Genomic DNA, 20,803 nt, shown 5'->3' on the forward strand with positions numbered 1-20,803 from the left:
TCAGGTACTTTAGCAAGCGTTTATGCAAACTCGTTCTCATGCTCGCAAGAGGACTTTAGATACAGCTGAGGAGACAGACGAAGTTCTTGATACTCCGGAGAAGTTAGATTTTGAGGATTCGGATTCAGGAACTGAGCAGAAAGAACCAGTAAACATGGGAGATCGTATTGTTCAAGCTGATCCAGTTCTTATGGATTTTTCTCGGCCTAAAATTGATGACATTCAGTCAAGCATCCTTCATCCGGCTATTCAAGCTAACACCTTTAAAATCAAGCCGGGCACTATTCAAATGGTGCAGAATTCTGTTTCTTTTGGAGGAGCGGCAACTGAAGACCCCAACATGCACATAAGGAATTTTGTCGAGATCTGCAGCACTTTTAAGTATAATGGCGTGACTGATGAGGCTATCAAGTTGAGGCTTTTCCCATTCTCACTGAGGGACAAGGCTAAAGACTGGTTACATTCTGAACCAGCTGGGTCCATCACTACGTGGCAAAATCTTGCGCAAAAGTTTCTGATGAAGTTTTATCTGATGGCAAAGACTGCTGCTATGAGGAGTGCTCTTACTCAGTTTGCGCAGCAACCTACAGAGTCTATGTGCGAGGCTTGGGAACGCTACAAGGAAATGTTGAGAAAATGTCCACATCATGGAATGTCGGATTGGATGGTGATCACTGGTTTCTATAATGGTTTGGGGGCCCAATCTTGGCCCATGCTCGATGTAGCAGCTGGAGGTGCCTTATGGGCTAAAAGCTATACTGAGGCGTATAATCTTATAGAGACGATGGCCGCGAATGAGCATCAAAACCCAACTCAGAGGATGACGTCAGGCAAGGTAGCAGGTATTCTGGAAGTTGATGAAGCCACCGCTATTGCAGCCCAGCTCCAAGCACTATCAATGAAGGTTGATTCTCTGGCTACATATGGAGTTAATCAAATAGCTATGGTTTGTGAGCTTTGTGCAGGTTCTCATGCTACGGATCAGTGTTCTCTTGTCAACAAATCTGTTCAATATATGAATAATTATCAGCGACAACAGCAGCCTGTGCCAGCGACCTATCATCCTAACAACAGAAATCATCCAAATTTCAGCTGGGGGAATAATCAGAATGCTATTCAGCCACCATATCAGCAAGGAGTGAGTAAACAGTTTAACCCACCTGGATTCCAGCAACCACAACAGTATGTTACAAGGCAATCATATCCTCAACAGGGAAGTACAGCTGCACCTACTAGTGCTGATTTTGAGGAACCTAAGCTGTTGTGCAAGAGTCAGGCGGTTTCTATCAAGACCTTGGAAAATCAAATCGATCAATTAGCCAATGCAGTGCTCAATCGTCAACCTGGCACTCTTCCCAGTGACACGGAAGTACCAGGCAGGAAGGAAGCTAAAGAGCAAGTCAAGGCTATTACCTTAAGGTCTGGAAAAGTGGCTGATGTTGAAAAGGCAAAAGAAGTAGAAGCTGAAATTAGAGATGAAGAATCTAAGCAAAAGGAGAAAGCGGCGGAACCAAGGAAGACTACTGTTGAACACACTCTGCCTGAGGCTAATACAGGGGAGAAACAGCTCTATCCTCCACCACCTTTTCCTAAGAGATTGCAGCAACAAAAGCTGGATAGACAGTTCGGAAAGTTTCTGGAGGTGTTCAAGAAACTTCACATCAATATACCTTTCGCTGAGGCTCTGGAACAAATGCCTAGTTATGCGAAGTTTATGAAGACTATTCTTTCAAGGAAGGTGAAACTGGATGACCTTGAAATCGTTGCTCTCACGGAAGAATGCAGCGCTGTTCTGCAGCAAAAGTTACCACCAAAACTGAAAGATCCAGGAAGCTTCACCATTCCTTGCACCATTGGCAAACTGACTTTTGACAAGTGCCTTTGTGATTTGGGAGCAAGCATTAATCTGATGCCGTTGTCGATCTTTAAAAAGCTGGATCTGCCTGATCCAAAACCCACATACATGTTGCTACAATTGGCTGACCGTTCCATTACTTACCCAAGGGGCATAGTTGAGGATGTGCTCGTCAAGGTGGATAAGCACTTCTTTCCTGCAGATTTTGTTATTCTGGATTTTGAGGAAGATAAGAAGATTCCCATAATCTTGGGAAGGCCTTTCTTGGCTACTGGCCGTACCTTGATAGATGTGCAAAAAGGGGAACTTACTATGCGGGTCCAAGATCAGGATGTGACCTTCAACGTATTCAAGGCAATGAAATTCCCTACAGAAGATGAGGAGTGCTTAAAATTAGATGTGATTGATTCTGCGGTTACTTCGGAACTCGATCGCATGCTAATGTCTGATGCATTGGAAAAGGCCTTAGTGGGGGATTTTGACAGCGATGATGAAGATGGCAACGAGCAATTACAATATCTGAACGCTTCTCCCTGGAAGCGAAAGCTGGACATACCATTTGAATCTCTTGGTACTTCTGACCTTAAGAATGCTGAAGGGAAGCTCAAACCATCAATAGAGGAAGCACCTACCTTGGAGCTCAAGCCATTACCTGAACACTTGAGGTATGCTTTTTTAGGTGATTCATCTACGTTACCTGTTATTATTTCATCTGACCTTTCAGGTAGTGAGGAAGACAAGCTCTTAAGAATTTTGAGAGAATTCAAATCGGCTATAGGATGGACCATAGCAGACATCAAGGAGATAAGTCCTTCATATTGTATGCATAAAATTCTGCTAGAGGAAGGTAGTAAGCCAACTGTGGAACAGCAGCGAAGACTGAATCCCATCATGAAGGAGGTGGTGAAGAAAGAAATTCTGAAATGGCTAGATGCAGGCATCATTTATCCTATTTCTGACAGCTCGTGGGTGAGCCCCGTACAATGTGTACCTAAGAAAGGAGGTATCACTATGGTCGCAAATGAAAAGAATGAGCTCATCCCTACTCGAACAGTTACAGGATGAAGAGTATGCATGGATTATAGAAAATTGAACAAAGCCATAAGGAAGGATCACTTCCCTCTTCCATTTATTGATCAGATGCTTGACAGATTGGCGGGTCATGAGTATTTTTGTCTTCTGGATGGTTATTCCGGGTATAATCAGATTTGTATTGCACCAAAGGATCAGAAAAAGACTACCTTCACTTGTCCATTTGGCACGTTTGCTTTTCGCAGAGTTTCGTTTGGGTTATGTGGCGCCCCGGCCACTTTTCAGAGATGTATGATGGCTATATTCTCTGACATGATTGGAAATAACGTCGAAGTGTTCATGGATGACTTTTCCGTCTTTGGACACTCATATGATGAATGTTTGAATAATCTGCGCGCCGTACTCAAAAGATGCGTGGAAACTAATTTGGTGCTCAATTGGGAGAAATGTCATTTTATGGTGCGTGAAGGCATTATCCTTGGGCATAAGGTCTCTAGCAAGGGTCTGGAGGTGGACAAAGCCAAGGTGGGAGTTATTGAAAATCTTCCCCCACCTAATTCTGTGAAAGGAATCCGTAGTTTTCTTGGTCATGCGGGTTTTTATCGGCGATTCATCAAGGACTTTTCAAAAATATCTAAGCCGTTGTGCAATTTGCTTGAGAAAGATGTGCCATTCAAATTTGATGATGAATGTTTGGCAGCATTCGAGACTCTCAAGAAGAGTTTGATCACTGCACCAGTTATTACAGCACCAGATTGGACAGAACCGTTTGAGATGATGTGTGATGCGAGTGATTATGCGGTAGGTGCAGTTCTGGGACAGCGCAAGAAAAACCTCTTTCATGTGGTCTACTATGCGAGTAATACTTTAAATGGTGCCCAATTGAACTACACCACTACTGAGAAGGAGCTTTTGGCTATAGTCTTTGGTTTTGAGAAATTTCGATCGTATCTACTTGGTACGAAAGTAACAGTATTCACTGATCATGCGGCTATTCGCTATCTGGTTTCCAAGAAGGATTCGAAGCCGAGACTCATTCGTTGGGTACTTTTACTTCAGGAATTTGAGTTAGAGATCAAAGATAGAAAAGGTACTGAGAATCAAGTAGCTGACCATCTCTCTAGGTTGGAGAATCCCGATTCTACTTCACAAGATAGGACGTCAATCAATGAATCTTTTCCGGATGAGCAGTTGTTTGCAATTCAGGAGGAAGAACCATGGTTTGCAGATATTGTAAACTATCTCGTCAGCAATATAATGCCTCCTAATTTGACATCCGCTCAAAAGAAGAAGTTTCTGCATGAGGTGAAGTGGTATATGTGGGATGAACCATATTTGTTTAGACAGGGAGCTGACCAGATCATCAGGAGATGTATCCCGCTCTGTGAGACGGAGGGGATATTACGAGACTGCCATTCCACGGTTTATGGTGGACACTATGGTGGTGAGAAGACGACAGCTCGTATTCTGCAAGCAGGTTTTTTCTGGCCTACTTTGTTCAAGGATGCTCATCAGTTTGTTTTAAGGTGTGACCGTTGCCAAAGAGTGGGAAATTTGTCAAGGAAGGATGAGATGCCATTAAATGTGATGCTTGAAGTCGAGGTCTTTGATGTGTGGGGAATCGATTTCATGGGGCCTTTTATCTCGTCTTGCAATAATCAGTACATCTTGCTGGCAGTCGATTATGTCTCAAAATGGGTCGAAGTTAAAGCTTTACCGACAAATGATGCAAAGGCAGTGCTAAATTTTCTTCATAAGCAAATTTTCACAAGGTTTGGAACACCTCGGGTAATCATAAGTGATGAAGGATCACATTTTTGCAACCGTAAGTTCACCTCTATGATGCAGCGTTATAATGTGAATCATCGAGTAGCTACTGCCTATCATCCGCAAATAAATGGTCAAGCGGAAGTGTTTAACAGAGAGATAAAGTGCATTCTAGAGAAGGTTGTTTGTCCGTCAAGGAAGGATTGGTCTTTAAAGCTCGATGAAGCTGTTTGGGCTTACAGTAGCATACAAAACTCCACTTGGGATGTCACCGTTTCAGTTGGTGTACGGTAAGGGATGTCATCTACCTGCGGAGCTTGAGCATAAGGCCTACTGGGCATTGAAGAAGTTGAACCTGGATTTAGATGCAGCTGGTAAGAAAAGAATGCTTCAGCTTAATGAACTTGATGAATTTCGACTTCAAGCGTACGAGAATAACAAAATGTATAAGGAAAAGGTGAAGAGGTGGCACGATAGGAAGCTACATCCTAAGTTATTTGTGCCAGGGCAACAAGTTCTTTTATTCAACTCTCGGCTCCGACTTTTTCCTGGGAAGTTGAAATCAAGGTGGTCTGGACCTTTTATTGTCAAAACTGTGTTTCCACATGGAGCGGTGGAAATTTTTGAGAATGATCCGGACCAAGCATTCAAGGTTAACGGTCAGCGGTTGAAGCACTACTATGGGGACATGGCAAACCGAGAAGTGGTTAGTGCCATTTTGTTGACTACTTGAGAAGGGTACGAAACGTCAAGCTAATGACGAAAAAGAAGCATTGCGTGGGAGGCAACCCATGAATTATTGTTACAGGAACCCTTAGAAGTTAATAACCTATCCAAAAACACAAAAAAATCAGAAAACAGGGGCTGAAAAAAAAAATTTCCAGTGACCCCCTGAGCGCCCGCTCAGCTTTGCTGAGCGACCGCGCAGCAAGCTGAGCGCCCGCTCAGTTTTGCTGAGCGACCGCTCAGGGGTCGAGTACCAGAATTTTTTTTACAGTTCAGAAAAAAAAAACAAAACACAAAAACAGTTTTAGCCCATAAACCCACGATTTGTTACCACTACCCCATCATTTTACCCCTTAATTCCCAAACCCTAATCTAATCCACACCCTATATATACATACACCTATCCTACATATCTCCAACAAAACTTCCTACACTTAAACCCTCTCACAAACATCAAAAATCAGTTCTTACACACTTTTATTCACGAATCAATGGCACCCAAGAGAGCACGCACTATTGACAGCAACAGCACAGTTCCTACTGCTGATTCATCGAGGGGTACTACTGCAAGGCCTCGGTTAACTGACAGAGCCGCGGAGGAGGAGTACACTAGGCTGTTGGGGAAGCCGATTCTGAAGGAGAGGGGGTTTTTACCATCGGGGAGGGATGGTGAGTTGCTGCCCATGATTGCAGAGAAGGGGTGGATAGCTTTTTGTGAGTCACCCGAAGTGGTACCGATGAGCGTTGTTCGCGAGTTCTACGCGAACGCGAAGGCCAAAAAGAATGGGTTTTCTGTGGTCCGAGGGCTGACGGTTGATTATCATCCTGCGGCGATTCGCCGTGTGATTGGACAGCGAGAGAGGAAGCCCGAGGAGGAGAACTGGAATGAAAAGACTGCTGAGGATTTTGACTTGGATTTGATTTGTGCGACTCTCTGTCGACCGGGCACAGTTTGGACCTGCAGGACCGGCACTAATGAGTATCGTCACTTTCCGGCGATCGCCATGAACAGGTATGCCCGTGCATGGAATGCATTTATTTGTGCTAATATTTTGCCTTCTTCGCATGCACACGAGGTCACAGTTGAGAGAGCACAGTTGTTGTGGGGAATTCTGAATGAGGAATACTATGTGGACCTTGGTGAGTTTATCTACCAAGGAATTCTGAAGTTTTTGAGGGGAGCGAAGCATATGAACATCCCTTATGCATCTACGGTTACGAAGCTATGCCGAGCAGTGGGAGTGAACTGGCCGGCTCATGAGCAGTTGCAGTGCCAGCAGCTCCGATTGATTCTGGCACTCTGAATGGGATGCAGGAGTGGACCGGTGGTGAGCCTGAGGAGCATGGGCTGGGTTATCATCTTCCAGGAGGGCGTCCAGCACGAGGTGCTACTATGGCTAGACCAGGGCGTGATGAGGCTGGTTCTTCGAGAGCTCAGGAGGGTGCTGGGATGGTTGATGCCCAGTATAGGAGGCTTTCACGGCGGATGGATGCCATGTATGAGACGCAGAGCAGGTTTGCTCAGGAGCTCACCCTTGCGTTAGGGACTGCTTTTCGAGGCCTTGGAGCTGATATCCAGTGGCCAGTTTTTGGTGAGGACTCTGCATACCCGCCGCCTGATACTCCACCCACTGAGGGTGATGATGATGATGACTCCGAGTAGGTATACCCTGTGTTCCTTTCTACTACTTTCACTGAGGACAGTGAAGATTTTTAGTTTGGGGGTGGTAGTTAAGGAATATTGTGTGTGTGTCATTTAGTTGCATATTCATGATAGTTTAGTTCATATAGTTGCATAATTTATGCCATATAGTTTTTTTTTGTTATGAATGTCATGTAGCTCATGCATTTACCATGATCCCTTTTGCAATGATTTATCGACTGAATTGTGATATTGATGTGAGTGTAGTGATAGCATTAAAGTGATATTAAGTTGTGTAGGTTGATATGCATGCTAGAAACAATTGTAAGTCCACTAAGTCTTAGAGAATGCGTAAGGGCTAGATTATTGTTATGATTTGGTTGTTTTCAAGGTCAATCTACTTATTATGCTTAGAATTCGATTATAGGTTCTTAGTGATAAAGGCATGAAAAAGAAAAATTTTGGAGAAAAAAAAATATGGAAGTTGTTGCTAGTTGTGGCTAGGCGTCAAATGGCTAGTAGCCGGCTCGCATATGGTGCGAGTAGTCTAGGGTTGAGCAAGATGGAGCGAAACGCACTTGCTCAGAGAAAAAAAAATTTTATTTATGCATAATTGATCAAGAGTGTGCTCTTTGGTATTCGAGTTATTAAGTTCTTATGGGACTTTGTGCCTAGTGACCTAAGGCTTTTAGAGTCTGGGATCCGCTAACCTAACGCTCGTTACATGGATACCATTGTATAAGTCTTTTGTGGACCTCACTCATTGCACGGTCAAATAAGCATTTGAGTTGTAAATAAAAAGCAAGATTCTGTAATAAGCTCCAGAGTTCTTGTAGTGTTGTATATCACTTTGTGCCTAAAATTTTTATTCTTTGTATAATCGTAGGATTGCCTTGAGGATAGTCTAGTCATAGTAATTGGTCTAGTTCCGAAGCATATCTGTTAAGCATTTGCACACACCACGTTTCTGGCTGTATGTCCGTTTGCATGAGTTTATTGATCTTTAGTTGTCTAACTGCATTCGTTGAGATGTGACAATTTGGTTGGTTAATTGTAGTAAGGGGGATCGCTGCATTTTCATATAGATTGCATTCATGCATGTTTTTATTTGTTTTTGAGTCTGTGACGCTTGAGGACAAGCATCGATTTAAGTTTGGGGGTGTGATAAGTGGCATTTTATACCACTTAGAACGTCTTTAAATGGCTTAAATTGGTGTCTTGAAATCAAGTAGTTTGTGTATTTGATGCGTTTTTGTAGTGTTTATGCATTTCAGGGTTTTAGTTGCATTTCGGGGGAGGAATCATCAAGAATAAGCCTTGGCATGTGTTCACCATTGCGAGAGGAAAGAAACGGGCAGATTACGGCGAAGAAACGGAGCAAAATCATTTTTTTTCCAGTAGAGGTCTGAGCGCCCGCTCAGCATTGCTGAGCGGCCGCGCAGCAAGCTGAGCGCCCGCGCAGCAAGCTGAGCGCCCGCTCAGCTATGCTGAGCGGCCGCGCAGGGTCGGGAAAAAAGACAAATTATTTTAGGACTTCTACTTCTGTTTGGTTTCCACTTCTATGTAATCTGAGTTTTATGGGACTATTATATAAGTAGATTTGAGACGTTTTCACAAGTGTGGATTAAAAGAAGATTGTGTTTTTACGCAAGGAGCGAAGGAGATAAGGAAGAAGACCGAATTAGCACACCGCAACAAAGAGGAAGCATATATTCTTGTGATTCTTGTTTCGTTGTAACGTTGGATGCTAGTTTTCTTGCTTTGAACTTATTTATTCTTGTGACGTACTCTGTTTTAATATAATTAGTTTAGTTATTATTTTCTTGTGTTTGTTTATCATGATTTCATATGAACCCATGATGACGATAAGTGCTATTATGGGCTAATCGTGATCATGGGGTTGCAACGGATTTATTATGGAATTCTTTAGTTAATTATTTAATACTTTAGTGTGTGATGATTGTATGATATCTAGTATTGGTTGTGCGTATTCGTCTTATGTGCGTCGCGAACATATAAGATAGGGTGTTAATCTCTTGTGAAGCGATGGTGGATCTTGAGATTTAGAACTTGCCATGCTAGCATAGGATCATGTATGTTGTGCATGATTAGTGGGTAACTCTAACAGTTTTATTTGCCCTATGTAATCAAAAGGAATAACTTGTGCTTAAATCGTTGTGTTGTCAATTTCTGTAGACATATAGGAACTCAACATAATTGATGACTATTCAACTTCTATCTTAAGTGTGGATGCTTGGTAGAATGGTATTAGTACAATGAAAGTCGGCTTTTATCAGTTTCGTGTTATTCGATTAATATCATCACTGTCACATGCTAAAGGTAATAACAATGGCTATAGAAGGAAGTAAAAATGAAGTTGTGATCTCATGAGTGTTTTATTATTGATAAATTGAAGTGTTAGTTAAGTGGTTAATTAAGTAGTTAATTGTAGTTAATATTTAATCAATAATTTTAAGTGTTAGTGTCTTAACATTGAGAAGTAATCATACATTGGTGAGTGAGTTTAATTAGACAATAATTTAGTCTGAGTCTCTGAGGGAACGAACTAGAAAGTATTCTATATTACTTGCGAACGCGTATACTTGCGTGAATATTAGCGCGTGTTTTCGCCCTAACAAAGAACATCCTAGTTCTGGACAGTGGATGTTCAGGACATGTGACTGGAAATAAAGCTCTGCTATCAGACTTTGTGGAGAAAGCTGGCCCAAGTGTTTCTTATGGAGATGGCAACATTGGAAAAACTCTGGGATATGGCAAGATCAATCTGGGGAATGTCATCATTGAAAAAGTAGCTCTGGTCTCAGGACTTAAACACAATCTGCTGAGTGTTAGTCAAATCTGTGACAGAGGTTATCATGTGGATTTCTTTGAAGAACACTGTGAAATTGTAAGCAAAACTTCAGGCAAAGTTGTTCTGAAAGGATACAGGCATGGTAACATTTATGAAGCCAAGCTTTCAACAAGTACTGATGGTTCTGCAATCTATCTGTTAAGTAGAGCATCAATTGAAGAAAGCTGGGATTGGCACAAGAAACTCTCTCATTTAAATTTTAACAATATAATTGAACTAGTCAAGAAAGATATTGTGAGAGGACTGCCAAAATCAGTATTTGCTCCTGATGGCCTTTGTTATTCTTGTCAGAAGGCAAAATAAAGAAAATATTCATTGAAGAGCAAGACTGAATCATCAATTCTTGAGCCTTATCACCTACTACATGTTGATCTATTTGGTCCAGTGAATGTCATGTCTATTGCAAAAAAGAAATATGTTATGGTCATAGTGGATGAGTTCACCAGATACACAAGGGTGTATTACTTGCACACAAAAGGTGAAACTGCATCTATCTTGATTGATCATGTCAAGCAACTGGATAAATTGGTCAAAGATTATGTGAAGATCATAAGAAGTGATAATGGCACTGAGTTCAAGAATTTGATCATGGAAGAGTTCTGCAAAGACCATGGAATAAAGCAAGAATTTTCTCCTCCTGGAATTCCACAGCAAAATGGAGTTGTTGAAAGAAAGAATAGAACTCTTATTGAAGCTGCATGAACTATGCTTGATGAAGCAAAGTTGCCAACCTACTTTTGGGCTGAAGCTGTGCAGACTGCTTGTTTTACTCAGAATGCTACACTCATTAACAAGCATGAAAAGACACCATATGAGATGGTGAAGAAAAAGAAGCCAAATCTGAGGTATTTTCATGTATTTGGATGCAAGTGTTTTGTTCTTAAGACTCATCCTGAACAGCTATCCAAATTTGATCTAAAAGCTGATGAAGGAATTTTTGTTGGATATCCACTTTCCACAAAATCCTTCAGCGTCTACAATTTAAGAATAAGTGTTGTCATGGAATCTATCAATGTCTCTTTTGATGATAAGAAGATTACTGGACTTGCAGATTTCAATGATCATGATCAGCTGAGATTCAAAAATGAAGTTTTAAATTCTGATTCTGTAAATCCTGACAGTCTAAATCCTAATACTACAAACTCTGATGGATTAAACTCTGATGTTATTGAAACTGTGGTGACTACGCCAAAAGAAAATACACCTGTACAGGGGGATCATACTGAAGATCCAACCACATCTCAATAAACATCAGAATCTACAACAGGCTCTTCAAGTTCTGATGGGCCAATTTTTGATAATTCTGGAAACTCATGTTCAGATATTTCTAGAAACTCAAATTCTGAAGGATCCAACTCAGAGAGCATAATTTTAGGGGGGGGTCAGAAAATGTTGATGGAGACAACATGGATCATGGGGGAACATCCAGTTCTAGAGATAACCTTCCATCTGCAAGGAAGTGGACTAAAGCACATACACATGACCTAATTATTGGAAATCCTGATGCAGGTGTCAGAATTAGAACAGCTACATCAAATGAATGTCTCTATCATTCTTTTCTTTCTCAGACTAAACCAAAGAAAGTGGAAGAAGCTCTTCAAGATGCTGATTGGGTGCAAGAAATGCAAGAAGAGTTAAAGAATTTGAAAGAAATAAAGTCTGGACCCTAGTGCCAAGACCAAAGAATAGGTCTATTGTTGGTACAAAGTGGGTGTTCAGAAACAAAACTGACAGTGATGGCATAACTATAAGGAATAAAGCAAGGCTGGTTGCAAAATGATACTCTTAACATGAGGGAATTGATTATGATGAAACATTTGCACCAGTTGCTAGATTGGAAGCCATAAGGATATTTTTGGCTTATGCTGCTCACAAGAAGTTTAAAGTCTTTCAAATGGATGTGAAAAGTGCTTTTCTCAATGGAGAATTGGAAGAAGAGGTATATGTTGAACAACCTCCAGGCTTTGTAGATCCCAAATTTCCCAACATATCTACAGGCTTGATAAAGCACTTTATGGCCCTAAGCAAGCTCCAAGAGCATGGTATGAGACTTTAACTCAGTTTCTTCTGGAAAGTGGATTTAACAGAGGGACTATTGATAAAACACTGTTCTACCTCAACTGTAATAACCCCAAAAATTTTGGACTTTTTGTAACCCTTATGAATAGTGATTTTGCTGATTATGTTGAATAAGAAAACTTTTCATGCCACACTATGTAGCAGTTCTTTTATTGATATTCTGAGATCTTATTAGTACTCTATATGGTATATAAGTGTATGTCGAGATCGTTAGAATCCAAATTCGAACACTTTGATTTTTCCCGAAAATCCACCAGATACCGAAAGAATTAAGTATAAGGTAACATGATTAAAAGGATTTAAATTCAAGGATTATAAGAGAGGATCATAAAAGGAATATAATATATTGAGAAAGGTTAAGGGAACCCAAGTAATAAGATCCCGGATATGATCCCTCAAACGATTAGCAAGAACAAACGATAAACGAGTCGTAAAACAATTAAACGACAAGTAATGCAAGAGAGATTAGTGCAAGAATTAGGGATGATAATCAAGCAATTAAGCAAAGATTAGCATAAGAAGATGCTTCCACCACCAAGTGATGACAAGTGGCAAATGATGAAGTCACCAAGATAATGTCATGCTTAGTCATACTCCACTCACTTTAATTAACCAACAAATCATCCAAATATCCCATTCACTTCATTTTCCACCACAAAAACATTCAACAAAGAAAACACTCTCCCAAGAACACCTAGCTCTCGGCTTCTTCATCTTTTCAAGGAGAAAAATTCCAAAAATCAAGATTCTAGCTTTGTTAAATTGCAAGGTAATTACCCAAGGTCCCTTATGATTAGATAAGCATATCCTAGGAGTTTAAGATTCTATTTCTTCATGAATCTCTTCCAATAAATCAAGGAAGAAGATGATGAATAGTGTTTTCAAGATTACTAACTTTATTTTCTTTGATTTCCTTTAAGATCCAAGCATTTCTAAGCTATCTCAAGGCTTCTTAAGGCTTCCTAGCTACTCTAATCACTCCAAGGAAGGTATAACCCCTCCAAACCCTAACTTTAATTTGAGTATTAGGTTTGGTTTTGTTTGTTATAGTTTATGAGAGCATGATTCATGTATATTTAGAGTTTGGTTGGATTTGTAATGAGTTTGAGTTGTAGATCTTGGTTATTGGTTAATGAACCTTAGTATGGTTATTAGCTTTTGGTTGTGATTGAATGAGTTGGATAAAACATGAAGTAATGGACTGATGTAGTGAGGTTTAGATGGATTTTGGTTGTAATGTTGGTTGTAAGTTGATTTGTGGATTGATTGGAGTAGTTTAAAATTTGGTAATCGCGTAAACATAGCCGTCGTAATGCCCGATTTACCTTAGACTGTTTTTGTTCTTAACTTCAGGACCCGAGAACTCACTGTTAGATTCTGACCATTGCCATGTTTAGATAGTTCATGTTACGAGCTTCATTTTGATATATGGTTCGCATGAATCCGATGTACGGTTTAGGAGAAACGACCATTTTAAGTAACGGCATTTCGCGAACGAACCATTACCCCTCGCCTTACTTTGAAACCTTGTTTAAGGCCCTTAAATGACTAATTGGAGTATAAAACAATTATGTAAAGTGGATTAGGCAGTTGGTAGAGTACTCACAAAAGAATCGCCTTAAAATTCTTAATGGTTAATTTATAAAAAATGGTGGAGCCAAGGGTACTCGAGCGACTTAAGTGAATCGTTAAGCGCAAAAGTGAAAGTTAGAGTCTAATTGGTTAAAGTCTAGATTCTTAAAGCGACTTTGGTTTAATTCCAACTTATATGTTGTTTATAGGTTACCAGACTCGCCCCAGGCCTTTTACCACCCCCAGTCGCTCAGGCAAGTTTTCTACCCGTTATACTGTTGTTGTGATGTATATATGTATATGTATTATCTTGTGATAAGTGCATGGTTATTATTAGCAAAGTCTTGCGATATATTGGAGCATGTGATATGATATTTATATGCATGCCTGTTTCGAAATCTTGATATCTAATTGTTGATTCAAATGCTTATAAGTTGCATAATACCTATGCTAGAGATAAGCGGTAGTTGCATATACCCTTAGTATATGGGACCCATAGGTGAACATTTTCTAAACCGGGAGTCGATGTTCCCGAGTATAATATATATATATTTATATATATATAGATATAGTTTTCAAAACTATTAATCTAATAAGGTTTGTTAGATATATTTGATAATGTCATGTCTAATATGATTTGTGTTTAGTTTTTAGATTTTACTTGAACAGGACAAATCAGTACTTAACTGAAATCAGTACTTATACTGAAGTCAGAACTTAAGTTATTAGTACTTAAGGTTCAGGAGATATTTATCAGGAGAAAATATCAGGACTTAAAGGAAACTTTCAGATAAGGAAGACGGCTGATTGAAAGGAAAGAAGATCAAGACAAACGTAAGAAGAGATATGCATGAAGAAGGAATTCTGTGAAGAATGGAATACTTGGAAGAAAAGATAACTGATTGATATATTTTAGGAAGCAGAATTATATTCCATATCAATTAGGGATTATCTTGTAACTGTGTAATATATAAACACAGATATAGGGTTTACACTATAAGTGTTGTTATTATTGAGAATATTATTCATTGTAACCCTAGCAACTCTCGTGATATTTGTTCATCACTGAGAGAGGACAGTTCTACATTATAACAGAGTTTAATAAAGTTTGTTTTCTATTACTTGTGTTCTTTGAATTCGATTTGTTTGTGCTAAACACTGTATTCAACCCCCTTCTACAGTGTGTGTGACCTAACAAGTGGTATCAGAGCTTATCTGTTAACACACAAACAGTTTAAGATCCAAAAATAATCATGTCTGAAGCAGAAACTCCAACCAAGCCCAACAAAACTGAAGAACCCCCAAAGACTCAAATCCATAGTCGAAATGAGGCTATTAGAGTTCCCATACTGAAACCATCTGAATATCCCATATGGAAGGTGAGGATGTCTATGTTTCTGGAAGCTACAGATCCAGAATATCTTGACAGAATCAATGAAGGACCTCACAAGCCAACAAAACTCGCTGTTGTAGTTGCAGGTGAAGCAGCAAAGTCTGTACCAAAGGAGAAGAGTGATTACACTGCTAAAGATATCGCATCAATTGCTAAGGATGCTAAGGTACGATACTTGCTGCATAGTGCCACTGATAATGTAATGTCAAACAGGGTAATTAACTGCAAGACTGCAAAGGAGATATGGGATGCCTTGGAGATAAGGTGCCAGGGAACTGATTCGATTAAGAAGAACAGGAAGACAATACTCACTCAAGAGTATTAATACTTTGACTCAAAGCCTAATGAGTCATTGACTGATTTATATGATAGATTTGTCAAACTCTTGAATAATTTGTCACTAGTTGATAAGGAGTATGATCTTGAAGATTCAAACCTTAAATTCCTGTTAGCTCTTCCTGAAAGTTGGGATTTGAAGGCAACAATTATAAGAGACAACTATAATCTTGAAGTAACAACTCTTGATGAAATTTATGGGATGCTCAAGACTCATGAACTTGATATGGAACAAAGAAGTAAGAGGAAAGGAGGAAAGTCAAGGACAATTGCATACAAAAAGTTTAGGAAGGGAAATAAATTTTCCAGGAAAGGTGCAAGTTCTAATAAGAAGAGTTTCAGAAAATCTGAAGGCAAAGGAGGGAAGTCTGACAGAGGAGATTACACAAATGTCAAATGCTACAACTGTGGTGAGAAAGGCCACATATCTCCTGATTGCAAGAAAGTGAAGAGTGACAAAGGCAAGGCTCTTGTCACAAAAAAGAAAAGCTGGACAGACACTTCAGATTCTGAAAGTGAGGAGAACTATGCCTTGATGGAAAATGCTGATAGCAGTTCTGAAGCTGCTGAGTTAAAGGTACCTCAAACTACTTATGCCTTTCATACTAATGACATTAATGAGTTGAGAAGATATCTTAAAACCATGTTCATTAGTTATAGAGATCAAACTTTAACATGTGAAAGATTAACTTCTGAAAATCTTGCTTGTAAAAAGAGGAATGATTATTTAGAAAAAGAGTGTCATGTTCCATCAAACTCAGAAAGATAGAGATGATGCTTTCTATGTTAGGGATGAAGTACTTAAAATGAATGAATCTCTAAAAACTGAGTCAGAAAAGGAAAGAGAGATTATCAGGACTTGGACTAACTCTGGCAGAACAACTCAGAATTTGTTAAGTAGTGGAAACTGGAAAGAGGGCTTAGGTTATGGAGATGATAAGAATGATAAAGGAACTGTAGAAATTAAGCCTATAATTGTTAAACAAAAGCCAAAGTTAAAACTTGTTAAGTTTGTAGTTGTAAAGTCTGATACTGAGAAATCAGAAGTTAAAAAGGAATTAACTTCTGACAAACTAAAACAGAAAAAGACAACTGAAGTTAACGTAGGCTTAATGACAAAGAAGCAGCTTAAGCATAAGCGGAAAGATGTTAAAAATATAAACAAGTTAAAGTCACCTAGGAAAAATAGGAATGGAAAGGAAGGTGTGAATAAAAGCAATGATTATAAGCCTGTTCCTAATGCTCCTAGAAAAACATGTCATAACTGTGGAAGTTCTAACCATCTGGCTTCTTTTTGCAGGAAGAATAAGAACATAAACTCCTTACCTTCAAAGTTAGGAGTTAAGAGTCAGGCTGTTAGATATAGGCCACAAAATCCTTGTTTTCATTGTGGTAGTTTATGGCATTCCATTTATACTTGTAAGGAATATCATAGTTTGTACTATGATTATTATCAAATAAAACCTTCTTTAAAGAAAGTTAGCATTGTTACTTCTAGTGTAAGTTCTGATACAAAGTCTGATAATGTAAATGCTGATAAGAAAAATGTTAACATAAACTCTGATGATAAATCCGCTGCAAATGTTAATAAACTTAATAAGGCCAAAGGATCCAAGCAAGTCTGGGTCCTTAAAACTAATCATTAATGGTCTTTGTGATTGCAGGGCAACAGGAAAAACATCCTAAATCTGGACAGTGGATGTTCAGGACATATGACTGGAAATAAAGCCCTGCTATCAGACTTTGTGGAGAAAGATGGCCCAAGTGTTTTGTAATAACCCCAATTTTTGGGAAAATTTTGAAACCCTTATGAATAGTGTTTTTGCTGAATGAGAAAACTTTTCATGCCACACTATGTAGGGGTTCTGATATGGATATTCTGAGATTTTATTAGTACTTTATATGGGATATAAGTGTATGTAAAGATCGTCAGAATCCAAATCCGAACACTTTGATTTTTCCCGGAAATCCACAAGATACGGAGAGAATTGAGTATAAGGTAACAGGATAAAAAGGATTTAAATTAAAGGATTATAAGAGAGGATCATAAAAGGAATACAATGTATTGAGAAAGGTTAAGGGAACCTAAGTAATAAGATCCCGGGTATGATCCTTCAAACGATAAACGAGAATGAAAGATAAGCGAACCGTAAAATAAATAAGTGACCAAGAGACAAGCTTGTACAAGAAGCCAGGGACTGTGACATCATCAAACCACAAGGTGTGGACAAGTGGGAGCATTATGACATGTGCAAGGTGACATAGGCATGACAAAAAAGGAAGGAGGTGTGGTGGCTTTGTAACCACACAAAACCAAGGGCAACTAGGTAATTCACTAAAGCAAACAACAAAAATCAACCAACCAAAAGCAAATCAAGCCAAAACACAAAAAAAAAGCTCTCTTCTTCTTCTTCAAGCTCTCGGGTGCATTTCTTAAAATTTGAAGATCCAAGCTCCACCACTTACTATTTAGCAAGGTAATTATCTAAGCTTCCCCATGGATAGTTACATACTTCCTATAAGTTTAAGCTTCTAATTCCAAGCCAATCTTTTTCTATAAATCAAGGAAGAAGATGGTGAATAGTAACCTTCAAGAAATAACTTTAGTTTTCTTGAATTTTTATGAAAGATTAAGGTTATACAAGCAAGGATCAAGGTTCTTTAGGCATTCAAAGCTCTTGTGTTGTGTTAAAAAGCTTCAAAGAAGGTACAATCTCTTAACCAAGCTTTGTTATTGAATGTTAAGAGTATAATATGAGTATTTTAGTTCATGAGAGGCTTGATGGTTGTGTATGTAGAGATTAGTGAGTTTTGGGATGTTGTTGGATTGGTAAATGTTGTTGTTTTGATTAAAAGAACTTAAGTATGGTTAAAGTTAAGTTTAGGCATAAGTATGAATGATTAAATTGAATTGGTTGGGATTGTTATGATGTGATAAGGATGGGTGTTGGTTGTATGTTGGATTTGAGGTTGGTTTGTGGTTGGTTTTGAATGGTTTAAAATTTGGAAATCGCGTAAACATAGCCGTCGTAACGTCCGATTTTCTTTGGACTGTTTTTGTGCATAGCATTAGGACCCGAGAACCCCCTGCTAGTTTATGACCACTGCCATATTTAGATAGCTCATGTTACGAGCTTCGTTTTGATATGTAGTTCGTTCGATTCCGATGCACGGTTTAGGAGAAACAACCGTTTCAAGTAACGGCGTTTCGTGAACGAAACTTTTTCCCTTGCCTTACTTTGAAACATAGGTTAAAGACCAAAACGGGTTAATTAATGTATGAAACATTTATGGTAAGTGTGTTAGGCAGTTGGTAAGACACTCGCGAAGGAATCGCTTTAAAACTCGTAAAGGTTAAATTATTAAAAATGGTGGAGCCGAGGGTACCCGAGTGACTTAAACAAATCAGTGAGCGCAAAACAAGCGTTAGAGTCTAAGTTAGTTAAAGTATAGATTTACAAGTGATTTTGGTTTAATTCCAACTTACTTGTCGTTTATAGGTTACCAGACTCGTCCCGAGCCTTTTATCACCCCAAGTCGCTCAGGCAAGTTTTCTACCCGTTATACTGTTGTTGTGATGTATATATGTACTTGCATTATCTTGCGATAGATGCATGTTGGTTAATTAGCAAATGTTGCAATATATTGAAGCATGCTGCTATGATATATATATATATATATGCATGCCTGTTTCGTATTCTTTCAATATATATCTGTTGATTCCGTTGATAATACCTATGGTAGAGGATAGCGGTAATTTGCATATACCCTTAGTATAGGGACCCAAAGGTGGAAATATTTTCTAAAACCGGGAGTCGAGGATCCCGAGTAGATTTTGTATATATGGATATAAATATATATATATATATATATATATATATATATATACTTATATATAAATATATGGTCATAGTTTTTAAAACTATTAATCGAATAAGGTTTATTCGATAACTTTAACTTTATTTTATTAATGAATATTATTTTGAATATTCATTCGAGGACTTATGACTCCTTTTATTTATTTATATGAATATTATTTTGAATATTCATTCGAGGACTTATGACTCCTTTTACTTTATTAATGAATATTATTTTGAATATTCATTCGGGGACTTATGACTCCTTTTATTTATTTATCTGAATATTATTTGAATATTCATTCGAGGGCTTATGACTCTTTTATATTATTTATTGAATATTATTTGAATATTCATTCGAGGGCTTATGACTCTTTTATATTATTTAATGAATATTATTTGAATATTCATTTGAGGATCTATGACTCCGATTATTTGCTGAGGTATATTCTTTATTTTATTAAAGAATAAGGTGTCAATAATCAAACTTATTTTCGATTATTCAAATAAAGATAATACTTTCATATAAGTATATCTTTGGTTATTTAATACTCGTTTCAAGTATAAGTTTTAATACTTCTACTTCAATTATTTTTATAAAGATTATTCTTTATGGGAATATTATTTATATAATAATATTCAGTCATTTTCTAAATATTCTGGGGACTGATTTACTTCATTAAATCAGCTTTACTCCAAACACTCTATAAAGTGTTTTCGAGTCTTCAAAATGATTTTTAAAGTCAGAGCGGATCCCAAAACTCATTTTTATATTTAAGATCTTCCTTTTTAAGGGGATTTAAATACTCGCTCAAAACCTGGGGAATCCGGCTCTGTGGTGTATTTTATATTCGCAACGAGGTTGCAGTTTTGGTAAATGAATTGATTACTTGCCCAATGTTCGGGAAGTAAGCCAATCTAATTGAGTCGGCATAAGCGACATGCCGGGGTACGGTCTATTATTGTGTAAGTGGCTGGGTGGCAGTCCATCAACGCGTAAGAGGCCGGGTGGCGGTCCAGCACAAGGTCCTTATGAGGCCAGGGTGATGACCGGTGGGGGATTCATCCATCTACTAGTAGAAAAGGTTACTTATTGGTATCTTTGCCTGATCAGCAAGATATCTGGTTTATGCCAAAATTCTTTTCCTTTCCAAATTTATTGGATATTGCAATTCTGTTCATACTTTACATGACAGAGGTTTTCAGGAAATGTATAAAGGAAGATGTATATGTGGATATATATATATATATATCAGACTTAATGAAGTATGTCATAACTTCATTTCCTTTAATAATATTTTAAAGATTTAATCTATTCAAATCTTGTCTTGTAGTCTCATCTATGTGATGAACTTTTAAAACTGGTTATAACTTGAACGGTGGTAGTTCAAGTAGTATTGGGAAAGATATAAGTATATTGGGGTATTTGGTAACCTCATCTTTTAAACTTATATCTAATTAATAATTGTCTTATGAATGACAAAGATTTTCAGAAAAACGTTGAGACAAGGTTAGATATATGAGATCACCTTGCAACGATATTTTTTTTATACAGTTATACACTGGGACTTTGTGTATATTATGCATGGAAGAGGACTTCCAATATTTTGAAAAGTATATATGTATATATACTGAATATTTTGCGACTTCATCGCATTAAGATATCAAACTT

General features: G+C 38.3%; 1 non-coding gene across 1 annotated transcript; it reads right to left on the reverse strand.

Annotated features, from left to right (window-relative positions):
- Window positions 1-547: 547 nt before the first annotated feature.
- Window positions 548-654, reverse strand: LOC141675769 (small nucleolar RNA R71). Its single transcript, XR_012556404.1, has one exon. It is a non-coding gene; the product is annotated as a small nucleolar RNA R71 (small nucleolar RNA).
- Window positions 655-20,803: the final 20,149 nt, after the last annotated feature.

This window comes from Apium graveolens, chromosome 7 (genome assembly GCF_009905375.1).
Source record: "Apium graveolens cultivar Ventura chromosome 7, ASM990537v1, whole genome shotgun sequence".
In the NCBI taxonomy this organism is placed as follows: domain Eukaryota; kingdom Viridiplantae; phylum Streptophyta; class Magnoliopsida; order Apiales; family Apiaceae; genus Apium; species Apium graveolens.